We start from the raw sequence: 17412 nt of genomic DNA, 5'->3' as shown, positions 1-17412 counted from the left end.
AGACAGGAAATTCTAAAGCTTATTTGACCTATGCAAAAGGCTTTGCAGCATAAGCAGCTTGACTACTACTAGAGTACCGTAGCGTTATTATCTATTGTACATCAACAACAGATGTACTCACATTGGATGGGTGTATTAGAATTCAAACCTTCTCTCAAACAGCCTAATATGTACTCCTAGAGTAGGTTTACCACTTTCATGTACTTGGTAATATAAATGTGTTTTTTCATGTCAAACATAATCCCATTCCACTCATTTAAACATTATGGGGAGGTTTTCCCAGACCCAGATTAAGCCTAGTCCTGGATTAAAAAGCAAGATCGATGGAACATTTATGGTCCAGGACTAGGTGTAATCTGTGTCTGCAAAACAGCTCCTTAAACCCTACATTTGACCAAGCCTAATACATAAGCCTACTGAGACAAGTTAGTTGACAGCTTTTGAACATATTTTCAAGCTATACATGGTTTATGTTCCTGTTATAAACAATGGAGTAATGCAACATTTTTTGGGTTATGTTAGGGTAAGACAGTTGCGCTATGCACTTGAGGCATTTCTAAGTTATAGTATTTAAAGGGTCAATTTGTAATTGCTTAGTCAATTTCTTTACTTATAACTTATCTTCTTGACACTAGGGGGGCGCCATTTCGACTTTGTAAAAATTCGTTCCCAAATTAAACCGCCTCGTACTCAATTCTTGCTCGTACAATATGCATATTATTATTACTATTGGATAGAAAACACTCTCTAGTTTCTAAAACCGTTTGAATTATTTCTCTGAGTGAAACAGAACTCATTCTGCAGCACATTTCCTGTCAGGGAGTGAGATTTCAGAAATCGAGGTCCCTGTTCTGAGGTCAGTTTATAAGTCCCCATGTAAGCCATCGGGCTACATGCACTGCATACGCCTTCCTCTAGATGTCAGTAAGCGGGGAGAATTTGAATGGAGTGGATTTCACAATCTGGGGCCCTATATAAGACCGTGGAACGGAAGTACCGTTCTTTTCAACGGGGCGCCTGGCGCATCAGGGACATCGCAATGGCCTCCTGCTAAGCTTTCGTTTTAGCAGTTTTGTATCTCCGGTCATGTTTTTATTCGTTATAGTTAAAGACATCATAAGGTAGTTAATTTAAACCGACTTATAGCAGTTTATATCAGTTTATTGCGATTTTCCTGGATTTCTTTGTGATGCGCTTTCACGAGTTGGACACCTCTCCAGTGGGTGGCTATCGTTAGCTGCTTTTTCCACATGAGAAGAGGACATCTTTCAACCAAAAGACGATTGTTCTGGAGAAAGGACACCTTGCCCAAGATTCTGATTGAAGCTCGGCAAATAGTCAGCAATCTTTATGTTGTTAATTCGTATTTATGTTGACAAATGTCAAATAATAATTCCGCCATGAATTTCGGTGCGGTCTCGCTTTAGCGCACGCTGTATGCTGAAGTAACGTTAATTTTAAAAATGTAACACAGCGATTGCATTAAGAACTAATTTGTCTTTCATTTGCTGTCCAACTTGTATTTTTTAGTCAAGTTTATGAATAGTTTTCGATTAGAATAGGTGCCTCTCCAAGATGGCGCCGGACAGATTGCTTGAAGTTTTGGCCACTAATCACATTGTATAACCACGATTTGTGCCGCTAAATATGCACATTTTCGAACAAACTCTATATGCATTGTGTAATATGATGTTATAGGACTGTCATCTGAAGAATTCTGAGAAGGTTAGTGAAAAAATGAATATATTTTGGTGGTTTATACGTTATCGCTATTTTTGGCTTGAATCAATGCTGTTGTGATGTTTGCTATTGTGGTAAGCTAATATAACGCTATATTGTGTTTTCGCTGTAAAACACTTAGAAAATCTGAAATATTGGCTGGATTCACAAGATCTGTGTCTTTCATTTGCTGTACGCTGTGTATTTTTAAGAAATGTTTTATGATGAGTAATTAGGTAATACACGATGGTCTCTGTAGTTATTCTAGTCGCTTTGGTGAGAGTTGTGATGGTGGCTGCAATGGTAAACTATGATTTATACCTGAAATATGCAAATGTTTCTAACAAAACATATGCTATACAATAAATATGTTATCAGACTGTCATCTGATGAAGTTGTTTCTTGGTTAGTGGCTATTTATATCTTTATTTGGTCGAAATTGTGATAGCTACCTATGCAGGAAAAAATGGAGTAAAAAAATGGTGGAGTAAAAAAGTGGTGTCTTTTGCTAACGTGGTTAGCTAATAGATTTACATATTGTGTCTTCCCTGTAAAACATTTTAAAAATCAGAAATGATGGCTGGATTCACAAGATGTGCATCTTTCATTTGGTGTCTTGGACTTGTGATTTCATGAACATTTTATTATATGATATCCCTGTGGCTTTAGGCTAGGCTATGCTAGTCAGCTTTTTTGATGGGGGGGGATCCCGGATCCGGGTTTGTGAGGCGTTAGAGGTTATTTACACATACCCATTGATACTTGAAGAATATAACTTATATTTTAAATGCCTCATGTGCTTAGTCCATTTGTCATATCCCATCAGAACCCCAAATATATGCTTGTTCTACTCAATTGTTTGTAAACAATGTAATTTGAAACAAACACGGTTTTGCCTCTGAATATGGTTAAAATTGTCATTTTGTATCCATAGTTATATGGGAGAGTGGTTACATTATTATTATTTCTCCACCACCAATTATTCAGCTTTTTGCCAAAACAGTGGTTGGGTGCCGGCTTTGTTGTTTGAACTGCAGATTGCCCCTTTTAAGAACAATATATCAAGATTAGGAATATTGAACAGATTTCCAGATGGCAGATTGCATGTGTGTCTTACCTGAAAAGCATGTTTACATTTGGTATTTTATTAGGATCCCCGTTAGCTGTTGCGAAAGCAGCAGTTACTCTTTCTGGGATCCATTACTCCTCCTACTCTAGGAGTACATATTAGGCTGTTTGAGAGAAGGTTTGAGTCCTAATCAACTCATCCAATGTGAGTACATCTGTTGTTGATGTACAGTAAATCAGTATAGCTACAGTACTCTAGCAGTAGTCAAACTGCTTATGCTGAAAAGCCTTGTTAGTGCATAAGTCAAATTAGCTTTTGAATTTCCTGTCGTTTTCGGCTTCAGCCAAAAGCGAATATAGTTTTTATAATTTCCAGGTTTAGTTTTTTTACACGGAAGGTCTTATAATAGCTGAAGTCCTGCCACCGAACATTACTACTGTACATTACAACTATTGGAAATTGCATAAAACGAAATGGCTGTCAATGGCCTAAAATAGTTGGTTTTTAAAATGGTAGAGCTCTTTAACAGTTTAAGCTACAGACACTAGACCAACTTTAAACAGGTCTTAGAATTACATAACTAGTTTATAAGCTATACTATAATGATTTAAATGTGCATTCATTTGCTTAACTAGCTTCTTACGGCTGAGATCGCGTTAACGGGATCGATATGACAACAGCCAGTGAAAGTGCAGGGCGCCAAATTCAAAACAACAGAAATCTCATAATTACAATTCCTCAGACATACAAGTATTTTACATCATTTTAAAGATAAACTTGTTGTTAATCCCACCACAGTGTCCGATTTCAAAAAGACTTTCCAACGAAAGCACACTAAACGATTATGTTAGGTCTGCACCTAGTCACAGAAAAACCCACCCATTTTTCCAGCCAAAGAGAGGAGTCACAAAAAGCAGAAATAGAGAGAAAATGAATCACTAACCTTTGATGATCTTCATCAGATGACACTCATAGGACTTCATGTTACACAATACATGTATGTTTTGTTCGATAAAGTTCATATTTATATCCAAAAATCTTAGTTTACATTGGAGCATTATGTTCAGTAATGTTTTGCCTCCAAAACATCCGGTGATTTTGCAAAGAGCCGCATCAATTTACAGGAATACTCATAATAAACATTGACAAAAGATACAAGTATTAAACATGGAACTTTAGATAAACGTCTCCTTAATGCAACCGCTGTGTCAGATTTCAAAAAAAAAATTACGGAAAAAGCACACCATGCTATAATCTGAGTACAGTGCTCAGAGCCCAAATAAGCCATAAAGATATCTGCCAAGTTTTGGAGTCAACAGAAGTCAGAAATAGCATTATAAATATTCACTTACCTTTGATGATCATCATCAGAATGCACTCCCAGGAATCCCAGTTCCACAATAAATGTTTGTTTTGTTTGATATAGTCCATAATTTATGTCCAAATACCTTCATTTTGTTCACGCGTTCAGTCCAGTAATCAAAATTCAAATTCGCGCAGGTCAGACGAAAAGTCAAACAATTCCATTACAGTTCGTAGAAACATGTCAAACGATGTATAGAATCAATCTTTAGGATGTTTTTAACATACATTTTCAATAATGTTTCAGAGAATTCCTTTGTCTTCAGAAATGCAATGGAAAGCAGGTCACTCTCACGTGAGCACACATGTTCAGCTCATGCCAGACACCTGACTCAAAGAGCTCTCCTTCCCTCATTCTTCACAGTAGAAGCATCAAACAAGGTTCTAAAGACTGTTGACATCTAGTGGAAGCCTTAGGAAGTGCAATATGACCAATATGACCACTGTATATTGGATTGCAAACCTAAACACCTCAGATTTCCCACTTCCTGGTTGAATTTTCTCTCAGGTTTTTTCCTGCCATATGAGTTCTGTTATACTCACAGACATCATTCAAACAGTTTTAGAAACTTCAGAGCGTTTTCTATCCAAATATACTAATACTATGCATATCTTAGCCTCTGAGCCTAAGTAGCAGGCAGTTTACTCTGGGCACCTTTTCATCCAAGCTACTCAATACTGCCACCCAGCCATAAGAAGCTAGTAAACAATAATTTAAGATCCAATCGAACTAGGACACATCATTCTCTCAGAAAGAATAACAGAGGTAAATATGAACCAATAGCCTTCTTGTAACTGGTTGAGAACCCACCCCCAAACCCCTTCCAACTAGGATTTATATCCTTTCACTCTTAGCCTCTGAAGAAGCATTATGTATGTGAAACGTCAGGCCTTTAAAAAAAGAATTTGATATAGTGAACTTATTTTAATTATCTTTTGGAAGTTGTAATAATAAAGTCTAATTTTAATCCAGCTATTGGGAGGAAACAAGATACAACTTAAAAAGAACCAACAACCGAAGACAACCTAAGAACACAATCCAGAAATCAAGAAGATAACAAACAACACAAACTACCTGGGTCGCTCCCAGCCAACACAAAAAGGATAATGAATCCATAAAACTTTAAAGGAATTCACCACTTTCACAGTAGAACAGTCAAGTTGGTTGTAACATCCATCTGTGCTAATACCCCTTTTCCCAGGTTTTATCACCCACAGAAGGCAGTAAACATAATCCAACAACTATAATTTGTATGTGACTGAACATTAGCCGGGTTTTAAACACCCTTCCTCAGGAGGGGGAGACAAACACCCGCACTACAGTACAAAACAAAACAGCCAACACAACGTCTTCCACTCGATATACATCCAAGACCTACTTCAAACTGACACAAGCCATACACCACAGACAAATCATGCACTCAACAATCAGACATTTCCAGTTGGGATGATGAAACGGGTCACTGATGTGATCTTCCTGTCTGGGTTGGCGCTCCCCCTTGGTTTGTGCTGTGGTGGAGATCTTTGTGGGCTATACTCGGCCTTGTCTCAGGATTGTAAGTTGGTGGTTGAAGATATCCCTCTAGTGGTGCGGGGGCTGTGCTTTGGCAAAGTGGGTGGGGTTATATCCTTCCTGTTTGGCCCTGTCCGGGGGTATCATCGGATGGGGCCACAGTGTCTGCTGACCCCTCCTGTCTCAGCCTCCAGTATTTATGCGGCAGTAGTTTGTGTCGGGGGGCTAGGGTCAGTTGGTTATATCTGGAGTACTTCTCCTGTCTTATCCAGTGTCCTGTGTGAATTTAAGTATGCTCTCTCTAATTCTCTCCTTCTCTCTTTCTTTCTCTCTCTCGGAGGACCTGAGCCCTAGGACCATACGTCAGGACTACCGGGCATGATGACTCCTTGCTGTCCCCAGTCCACCTGGCCTTGCTGCTGTTCCAGTTTCAACTGTTCTGCCTGCGGTTATGGAACCCCTACCTGTCCCAGACCTGCTGTTTTCAACCCTTAATGATCGGCTATGAAAAGCCAACTGACATTTATTCCTGATTATTATTTGACCATGCTTGTCATTTATGAACATTTTAAACATCTTGGCCATGTTCTGTTATAATCTCCACCCGGCACAGCCAGAAGAGGACTGGCCACCCCTCATAGCCTGGTTCCTCTCTAGGTTTCTTCCTAGGGTTTGGCCTTTCTAGGGAGTTTTTCCTAGCCACTGTGCTTCTACACCTGCATTGCTTGCTGTTTGGGGTTTTAGGCTGGGTTTCTGTACAGCATTTCGAGATATTAGCTGATGTACGAAGGGATATATAAAATAAACTTGATTTGATCACTAAACTTACAGACTTCATTAAACCATCATCCCCCAACATAGAGAGAAAGCAGAAAGTAGCTGACAATACAAAAAAATTGATGTCAGCAAATATGCATATATTGTGTGAACTCTACCAGGTAATACTAAACACTCTATCCCCTACAGGATTCCCGTTCAACAATAGCGCCATCCAGACAGCAGAACGTTGGGTCCAACGCAGGTACAAGCACAAATTACGTGACAGTACAGTTCCCATAGTGCAATCACTGTTAGAGGATTCACCATCCACTAGTGCTTGAGCACTAGCAACCAAACACCATTCCCTTCCTCCTATCACAACCCCCGAGACTGAAAATAACCAAGCTTTAGCACAGGCCAGACCACCTACTCAACCCTCATGGTCCCCTCCACAAGCCAGAGCCAAGACCAGCTTACCAACCTTAACTTCAGGGTCCTCCCCACAGGCCCTAGCCAAGACACTACCCTCCACTCTGGGCTCACTCGACCCGCCTTAGCACGGGCCTCTCGACCAGCTCCCAGACTTGGAGAAATTAAAAAAATACCAACTTCGGCTTCTAGGTACGTCCTTAGCAAACAAGCCTCACCTCCATCCTAGGCTTGGTACTCTAGGTCCTCACCTGGCACTGCTACCATACCCGTAGCGCCGACACTGGCTAAGGCCTTAGATAACATACCACCCTTACCTTCCCCAACTCCTAATAGGGGTCCCCTTGCCTAACCCCAGGTAATTACCTCCCCACTACCGGATCCTGATGAATTTGTGGTCGATTTTGAGTTAAGAGAGGAGGAATTTCCAACTCTCCAGTCCATGGTGCAGCCAAAACACACCACGGCCCAGACTACGACCATTACGGTCCAGGCGCAGGTGATTCACAGGCCCTGCAGTCAACTTGACTCCCGGAATGCCCCCACATTGACCGTGGCCCTGAGACAGTACAATCACCTCAAACACCAATTATCAGTAATGTAGCCATTCATTCTGATCTAAACATTTCTGACCTCTCTGGGTCAGACACTAACATCTCCACTTTTGTTCCCACAGAGTTCCAACCAAATACACCAGGAGTAAAGGTGGAAAAAGTTGTGATGATGGGAGAAAACAAGGGGAAAACCAATCCCCAGTTTCCCTTCTGAACCTTCCCCAATACTAACCTCTCCACACACCAGATACCTCTTACCCACCCCACTTAGTCTGTCTCCAAAAAATAGGGTTCTTCCAGAGCCTACTGTGAGACACTCCCCCTTGCCTTCACAAAGATACTCCACCCCAACATCCCCAGCCCCCCCCCCCCCCCCCCCCACACTCTTGTACCGGCCCACTAGACATGACATGTGTGAGAGAAAAGTTAAGTATTTACCGGATTTGTTTTAATATTAATAATTAACAATTAATACTTAACAAATAGTAAGACATTTCTGTTCTACTAATGCTGTGTTTTTGTAAAGGCATAGTCTCCTCTCTCGCTCCCTGCAGCTAATTTGGGCATATGGTCAAGGTTTTACTCGAGATAGCTTAGGAGTAGAACAATCTCTCATTGTCCCTAATCATTCTTGCATCTGGGAAACTAAGCCAGGTTGGGGGTTAAAACAACACCAGGTGCAGATAACCACAAGATGTACCCGAGGTGGCTTATGATGCCCCCAATCTGCATGGGAGGGGTGGAACCAGCAATGACTAAGCATTTTTAGCGTCAGATATACAAGAACCAGGATTCCTCTAAGGTTAAGCTCTCGGCAACACACACTTCCGAGTGTGTGGTCGACCAGCTTCATTATTGCAATAATTAATCGATATTAAATAAGGATGATTGTTTGAAGAAATGACACCGTCTCTTTCACTTGATTAGAATATCCCATGACACATGACAAACAGAAAAATGTATGATTGGCAAATAAAATCTCACAAACCGATTGCCATCATTGGAGATTCAAACTTGAGCAGAATACCCTAACATCCATACAAACACATCCAAATTGATAGCTCTCCCGGAGCACAGTTCCACCACATTGCCGGGGTCTTGGCAAAATCTAACGCAAATCACAACACCAAGGTGGTTGTGCTGTCTCTGGGCTTGAACAACAAAGTGCAAACACAGAAACAAACACCCATAGGACAACTGCAATCACTTCACAGTAAAGCAACAGCGATGTATCCCAATGCAACTATTTACTTCCTCATCATCAATTACTCACCCCACCTGTCAGAGAAACAACAAACCTGTTGAAATATATTAACTCACACATCGTCACACACTACAACCCCCTATTAGAAATCCACCATTTAGATTTCCACACAGAGAAAGGCAACACACATTGGACATCAGATACGGCGGCAAAAATACTTAAACATTGTATGGAACAGCTAAAATAGTGAGGGAGGGTATGCCTACATCACAGCCCCTCCACCAAGACACAAACATCCTTAATCTTTCATCCACATTTCACTTATCACCCTCTGAGACTCGACTGCTGGAGAGGGGAGTCGCTTTTATCTCCACACCACTGCATTCTGACTATGGGGACCTCCAGAGAGACGGGCAGCTCCGGACTGAGGGGCAGCTCCGGACTGAGGGGCAGCTCCGGACTGAGGGGCAGCTCCGGACTGAGGGGCAGCTCCGGACTGAGGGGCAGCTCCGGACTGAGGGGCAGCTCCGGACTGAGGGGCAGCTCAGGACTGAAAGGCAGCTCCAGACTGGCGGACGGCTCTGGCAGCTCCTGATTGGCGGGCGGCTTGGGCGGCTCCTGACTGGCGGGCGGCCCTGGCGGCTCCTGACTGGCGGGCGGCCCTGGCGGCTCCTGACTGGCGGGCGGCCCTGGCGGCTCCTGACTGGCGGGCGGCCCTGGCGGCTCCTGACTGGCGGGCGGCCCTGGCGGCTCCTGACTGGCGGGCGGCCCTGGCGGCTCCTGACTGGCGGGCGGCCCTGGCGGCTCCTGACTGGCGGGCGGCTCCTGACTGGCGGGCGGCTCTGGCGGCTCCTGACTGGCGGGCGGGCGGCTCTGGCGGCTCCTGACTGGCGGGCGGCTCTGGCGGCTCCTGACTGGCGGGCGGCCCTGGCAGCTCCTGACTGGCGGGCGGCTCTGGCGGCGCTGGACGGACGGGCGGCTCAGGCGGCGCTGGACGGACGGGCGGCTCAGGCGGCGATGGAGGGACGGGGGGCTCAGGCGGCGATGGAGGGACGGGGGGCTCAGGCGGCGATGAAGGGACGGGGGGCTCAGGCGGCGATGGAGGGACGGGGGGCTCAGGCGGCGATGGAGGGACGGGCGGCTCGGGCGGCGCTGGACAGACGGGCAGCTCAGTGCGGGGAGCAAGAACAGGGTATACTGGACACTGGAGGCGCACAGTAGGCCTGGTGCGTGGTGCCGGAACTGGTGGTACCGGGCTGGGAACACGCACCTCAGGGCGAGTGCGGGAGCAGGAACAGGGCATACTGGACCCTGGAGGCGCACAGTAGGCCTGGTGCGTGGTGCCGGAACTGGTGGTACCGGGCTGGGAACACGCACCTCAGGGCGAGTGCGGGAGCAGGAACAGGGCATACTGGACCCTGGAGGCGCACAGTAGGCCTGGTGCGTGGTGCCGGAACTGGTGGTACCGGGCTGGGAACACGCACCTCAGGGCGAGTGCGGGGAGCAGGAACAGGAGGCCTGGTACGTGGCGCCGGCACCAGAGGGCTGGTGTGTGGGGCTGCCACAGGAGAGCTGGTGCGTGGGGCTGCCACAGGAGAGCTGGTGCGTGGGGCTGCCACAGGAGAGCTGGTGCGTGGGGCTGCCACAGGAGAGCTGATGCGTGGGGCTGCCACAGGAGAGCTGATGCATAGAGGTGCCACAGGACGTGCAGGGCTAGGGAGGCGCACAGGAGGCCTGGTGCGTGGGGCTGGCACAGTCTTCACCAGATGGCTAGCACGCACCTCAGGACGAGTATGGAGAGCTGACTCAGGTGACATCAAATCCCGGACACGTTCCGTCGGGCGGATGTCGTGCATCATGCACAAACACAGCAACTCCCTCATTTCTCTCTCCTCCAATCTCCCAATTAATTCCTTCACTGTCTCTGCTTCACTCGCCTTGCTCACCTCTAATTCCACCCCGACTGGCTCTGGTTCCATCCTCGGCTCCTTACGGTAAGCACGGGGAGTTGGCTCAGGTCTCCTACCTGGCTTAGCCACACCCCCCATGTCCTCCCCCCTAGAAATTTTTGGGGCTGCCTCTCGGGCTTCCATCCCCGCTTTCGTGCTGCTTCCTCATACCGCCGCCTCTCAGCTTTCGCTGCCTCCAGCTCTGCTTTGGGGCGGCGATATTCCCCAGCCTGTGCCCGGGGTCCCTTTCCGTCTAATATCTCCTGCCAAGTCCAGTTCTCCAGGTATTGCTGCCTCTCGTCACCACGCTGCTTGGTCCTTTCTTGGTGGGTGATTCTGTAATGGTAGTCTTCGTCCTCCTCATCTGAGGAGTAGGAAATGTGCAGCGTGGTGAGTATTCATATTTCTTTTGAATACTTTTAAGAAAGAACAAAACAATAAACAAACGAAATAAACGAAGACGCTACAGTCCCGAAATAGTGAACACACGAACATGAACAACATAACAGGAACAATCACCCACAAAACACACTACAAAACAGGCTACCTAAATATGGCTCCCAATCAGAGACAATGACAAACACCTGCCTCTGATTGAGAACCATATCAGGCCAAACGAAAACCCCACACAGAAACACAACACATAGAACCCACCCAACTCACGTCCTGACCAACTTAAACAAAGAAAATACAAAAGAACTAGGGTCAGAACGTGACAACACCAACATAGATATTTTGTCAGGTTTAGCAGCAGTGAAATCTGCACTCCGGAGATATCCAGATAGACCAGACTCACACCTCCTACAGCTTCTACAACTTGGATTAAGAAACAATGATTTCACATTCAATAATAAACACTACTTACAGATTCATGGGACGGCGATGGGTAAAAGGTTTGCACCAGCCTATGCTAATATTTATAATGCAGACTGGGAGTTGACAGCCTTGGCTAAATGCCCATTGCGTCCCATGTTTTATAGACGATACCTGGATGATATCTTCGGAGTGTGGGAACATGATCTGGTACATTTCACAACTCAATTTCATTGAAATACTAAATAACAATCATCCTACCATAACAGTTAAATATGTCATTCACACACATACAATCGACTTCTTGGACACAACCTTTTTCCCCCAGATACTGACACGTCTCTTTACAAACAAAAATATATTTCAAGGACACAGACACACACACGCCCTACTCCACAAGTCCAGTTATCACCCAAAACACGCGTTCACTGGCATTGTCAAATCACAACTCATTCGATTTCATAGACTACGTGTCACGTTCCTGACGTGTTTGCTGTTGTTTTTGTATGTGTTTAGTTGGTCAGGGCGTGAGTTGGGGTGGGCATTCTATGTTATGTGTTTCTATGTTGGGTTAAATGTGTTGCCTGATATGGTTCTCAATTAGAGGCAGGTGTTTGACGTTTCCTCTGATTGAGAACCATATTAAGGTAGGCTGTTCTCACTGTTTGTTTGTGGGTGATTGTGTCTGTGTCTGTTGCACCACACGGGACTGTTTCGTTTGTTCGTTCGTTTGGCTAGTCTTTCCTGTTCGTGCGTTCTTCGTGTCTATATGTAAGTTCTCTAGTTCAGGTCTGTCTACGTCGTTTTGTTGTTTTGTATTCTATTCAAGTGTATTTCGTGTCAGTGTTCGTCTTGTCTATTAAATTCATCATGGAAAATTCCCACGCTGCACATTGGTCCTCAGATCCTTCTCGCATCTCCTCGTCTGAGGAGGAGGAAGAGCTAGACTGCCGTTAAACTACGTATACAACAGAAATACTTTAATTCAGCCACACAGACCCTCTTTAGTGTATTGGGGAAGAGGGGATGCTCAAAGTGGTCATTGAGGTATATAAAGGCAGACACACTAACAGGCTTTACCCAGAATAGAATGCTTGATCCGCCCAACCGTAACACACTGGCAGGCCTCACCCAGAACAGATTGCCTGATCCCCCTAACTTTAACCCTAACCTCCATAACTTTCCCTGCAGAACTCTGGACCAGGTACAGACTCCTGACCTGGGCGAAACGCCCACATCTATTCTTATCCCTTTCCCGATTCTGGGTCCGTATACCTATCCCCCCCCCATCCTATCCCTGTCCTCCACCCTCAGACTTTTCCCAGACCCGCTGTTCCTATTTCCCCAACAGACACAGAACCCCAGATTATACCTATTATCAGCACCTTCTCTGACATAAACAGACTCCTTCATTCCAGACTCAAAGTCGCTTTCACCCAAACACAACATACCCACTTCAGGAATTCAGACCTACTGTATATCAGCATGCTGCAGGAACCCCAATCCAAGGGATCTCTTAGTCTATGCATAATTTCCCAATAAACCCACTCCTAAACCACCTATCTGGCCCTCAAACCATCATGGTCACCTAATAATCCCCAGTTTACAATTGGCTCATTCATCCCCCTCCTCTCCCCTGTAACTATTCCCCAGGTCGTTGCTGCAAATGAGAACGTGTTCTCAGTCAACTTACCTGGTAAAATAACGGAAAAATAAAAAAATGTATTAATTGAACAACAGTACTATAAACAATTCCCACACATTCAAAATCCACATGCAAAAACCTCCAGTACTATTCCTCAACTCACGACCATTAAGAGCACCAATATTGTCTATGCCATAACATGCACATTATGTCACAACATTTATATCGGAGAAACCAGTCACACAGTCTTGACACGCCTCAAACAGCACATCTACACAATTGAATAAAACGTAATACAAACACACCTGGTAAAACACTTTCAAAACCACCCTACAACCTCCCTGTGCATTACCAGTCTGCAGATCCAAGCTTCCTGGACCACAGGCCAGGGAAGAGCAGCTGAATCCAGGTGGATATCAAAACTTAAGACCTTGGCTCCACTTGGTATGAATAGTAAGGAGTAGTATGAAGCATCGACTGTGGGAGTTAGTGAGGGCCTAATTAAGAGAGCTGGAGGGGCCACCAACACGAAGAGGAAGTTCAAATAAAAAATGATGTATTTATTTGCTCAATCTGGTTTTGTCTTCTTTATATTTAATTGTATTATATCAAGCAATTTAGCATAGCACTTATCTTGGTAGCACTTCATCCCTTGGTGGGATTTCCAATGATGTACTTATTTAATGATTTATTTATTTAATTGATCCAGTTTGCATGGTTCATTACAATTTTATTATATAAAATTTGTTTTAAAGTTAAACCTTTTTACCCTCAGCACTTTATTAATAATTGTCTTCATCCTGTTATTGAACTGTCACCCAACTGTTATGGGTGGTCCCTCGGAGCTCTCGGGCTCATGTTCTCCCACCCTCTCCAGTCCGGTCAGATGTGCAACATAGAAACGGGACATAAAGTTGTCATAGGCCCGTGCAACCCAAGGTTTGATACCAGCCTAAACAGAAACCCTCTTAAACCTAACCCTAACTCTTTCACATTTGTAACACAAAAACTGTGTCTCCCATCATATGCTGAAGTAGTGGCATGGTGGATATTGCCTAAATCATGATTTTAGACCATGTTCATGTAAAACAGCTTAAAAAGTTATTTCAAGCTTGAAAACCTTAAATATAGTATCCTACATTAGTCCTTCCAGTGCTGAACATAAAACATGATTTTAGATCCTGTTAATGGAAAATGATTTAAAAATATGTTTCTCATTTCTAACAAACAAACTGTGTCTCTCCTGTCATATACTGACATAGTTGCAGTGTTGATATTGCCCAAACAAAACATGATTGTGGACCATTTTCAGGGAAATCAGCCCAAAAAGTTATTTCACATTTGAAATACAATTATAACACACAAATTGTTTCTCCCTTCATGGGCTGAACTAGTGGCACGGTGAATATTGCCTAAAACATGATTGTAGACCCTGTTCATGGAAAAGGGTTTAAACATACACTACCGTTCAAAAGTTTGGGGTCACTTAGAAATGTCCTTGTTTTTGAAAGAAAAGCAAATTGATCAGAAATACAGTGTAGACATTGTTAATGTTGCAAATGACTATTGTAACTGGAAACGGCAGATTTTTTATGGAATATCTACATAGGCGTACAGAGGCCAATTATCAGCAACCATCACTCCTTTGTTCCAATGGCACGTTGTGTTAGCTAATCCAAGTTTATCATTTTAAAAGGCTAATTGATCACTAGAAAACCATTTTGCAATTATGTTAGTACAGCTGAAACTGTTGTCCTGATTAAAGAAGCAATAAAACTGGCCTTCTTTAGACTAGTTTAATAACTGGAGCATCAGCATTTGTGGGTTCGATTACAGGTTCAAAAAGCAAAGAACTTTCTTCTGAAACTCGTCAGTCTATTCTTGTTCTGAGAAATGAAGGCTATTCCATGCGAGAAATTGCCAAGAAACTGATGATCTCGTACAACGCTGGGTACTACTCCCTTCACAGAGGAGTGGGAGGCCCCGGTGCACAACTGAGCAAGAGGACAAGTACATTAGAGTGTCTAGTTTGAGAAACAGATGCCTCACAAGTCCTCAACTGGTAGTTTCATTAAATAGTACCCGCAAAACACCAGTCTCAACGTTAACAGTGAAGAGGCGACTCTGGGATGCTGGCCTTCTAGGCAGAGTTGCAAAGAAAAAGCCATATCTCTGACTAGCCAATAAAAAGAAAAGATTAAGATTGGTAAAAGAACACAGACACTGGACAGAGGAAGATTGGAAAAAAGTGTAATTGGCAGACAAATCTAAGTTTGAGGTGTTTGGATCACAAAGAGGAACATTCGTGAGATGACGAAAAAATGAAAAGATGCCGGAGGAGTCCTTGACACCATCTGTCAAGCATGGTGGAGGCAATGTGATGGTCTGGGGTTGCTTTGGTGGTGGTAAAGTGGGAGATTTGTACAGGGTAAACGGGGTCTGATGAAGGAAGGCTATCCCTCCATTTTGCAATGACATGCTCATACAACAGGACAATGACCCAAAGCACAGCTCCAAACTATGCAAGAACTAATTAGGGAAGAAGCAGTCTGCTGGTATTCTGTCTATAATGGAGTGGCCAGCACAGTCACCGGATCTCAACCCTTTTGAGCAGTTTTGGGAGCAGCTTGACCATATGGTACGGAAGAAGTGCCCATCAAACCAATCCAACTTGTGGGAGGTGCTTCAGGAAGCATGGATTGAAATCTCTTCAGATTACCTCAACAAATTGACAACTAGAATGCCAAGGTCTGCAAGGCTGTAGTTGCTGCAAATGCACGATTCTTTAAGGAAAGCAAAGTTTGATGGACACAATTATTATTTCAATTAAAATCTTTTGCAACTCATTTCATGTATGTTTTCATGGAAAACAAGGACATTTCTAAGTGACCCCAAACTTTTGAACCATAGTGTTTGTGCAGTGCGAGCTGAATACGTGACAAATGGTTTAAAACTACAAGACCCTCTGAAAGTCAATGAGTGAAGAAGACTAGACTAAGACATGCACCTCCTGCAGCTCTACATGTAAAGTAGTCGAATTTTGAGCAAAGACACGAGGAAGATCTTATCAAACAACCATTGGAATGTCTGATGTATCCATTCTAACAAACATTTCCAGAACAAAGAAAGCCTACTACTACAACTACTAAGGACATTGTGACTTCTGGTAGACAGCCAGAGACTTACACAACCAGAAACTTTCTGTCAAACTATTCATCACAGACGGATCGAGGAGTTTCAACAGAGAGAAACAGACAGACATCTAAGCATAAATATATACATTGCAATTCATTTCGAATGAGCGGTTGTTCATGTGCAAAGTATTCACATTCCCATGAGGGTATTGTTCAACTGTATGTATGATAGTTGAATTACTTTGTCTCTCCTTCTCCCACTCCTTCTTTCCTCATGCCTTTCATTGTGTAACAAGCCTTAATATCGGGTTTGTCCACTAGGGACTTTTCATTGCATTATGTTAGTAATCAATTCAAGCTATATTGTGTGTGTTTATGTAATTCTGTGTGATTATTTAGTTAGTTAGCAAATAAATAATTAAGCCAATTAGTGTATCGCTGAATCATAATTTAGACTAGGGTTCATGCAGATTTGAAGTCAACGACGTTCAGAGTGAGACTGATATGAGGATATGATTGACTGCTATGATAGAGATCCTGATATTCTTGATTTAATTTGGGAAACGGTAACTCATTCAACTTTTCCCGTGATGCCCCAGGTTACTAATGAGTTAATTGTTACATGATTAATTGAATCACTTTATAATTAAACATAGTTAATTATTCGATAAATAGCATGTCATCACATTAATGATCGTCACGTCACGACAGTCGAGACCGAGTCTGCGTCTCTCACATGGGTAGGCAGACAAATTCCATAAAAATGCAGCTCTATAGGAGAAAGCCATGCTTCCAGCTGTTCGCTTAGACATTATTGGGACAATAAGGAGGCCTGCATCTTGTGACCATAGCGTATGTACGGCAGGACCAAATCGGAGAGATAGGTAGGACAAGCCCATCTAATGCTTTGTAGGTTAGCAGTAAATCCTTGAAATCAGCCCTAGCCTTAACAGGAAGCCAGTGTAGGGAGGCTAGCACTGGAGTAATATGATATTTTTTGGGGGTTATAGTCAGGATTCTAGCAGGCCTGTTTAGCACTAACTGAAGTTTATTTAGTGCTTTATCCTGGTAGCTGGAAAGTAGAGCATTGCAGTAGTCTAATCTAGAAGTGACAAAAGCATGGATGAACTTTTCTGCATCATTTTTGGACATAAAGTTTCAGATTTTTGCAATGTCTACAAAGATGAAAAAAAGCTGTCCTGGAAATATTCTTGATATGTTCGTCAAAAGAGAGATCAGGGTCCAGAGTAATGCCAAAGTCC

Source organism: Salvelinus fontinalis, chromosome 10, assembly GCF_029448725.1.
Source record: "Salvelinus fontinalis isolate EN_2023a chromosome 10, ASM2944872v1, whole genome shotgun sequence".
NCBI lineage: Eukaryota > Metazoa > Chordata > Actinopteri > Salmoniformes > Salmonidae > Salvelinus > Salvelinus fontinalis.
The sequence above is the reverse complement of the archived record's forward strand: the minus strand, read 5'-3'. Positions refer to the sequence as shown.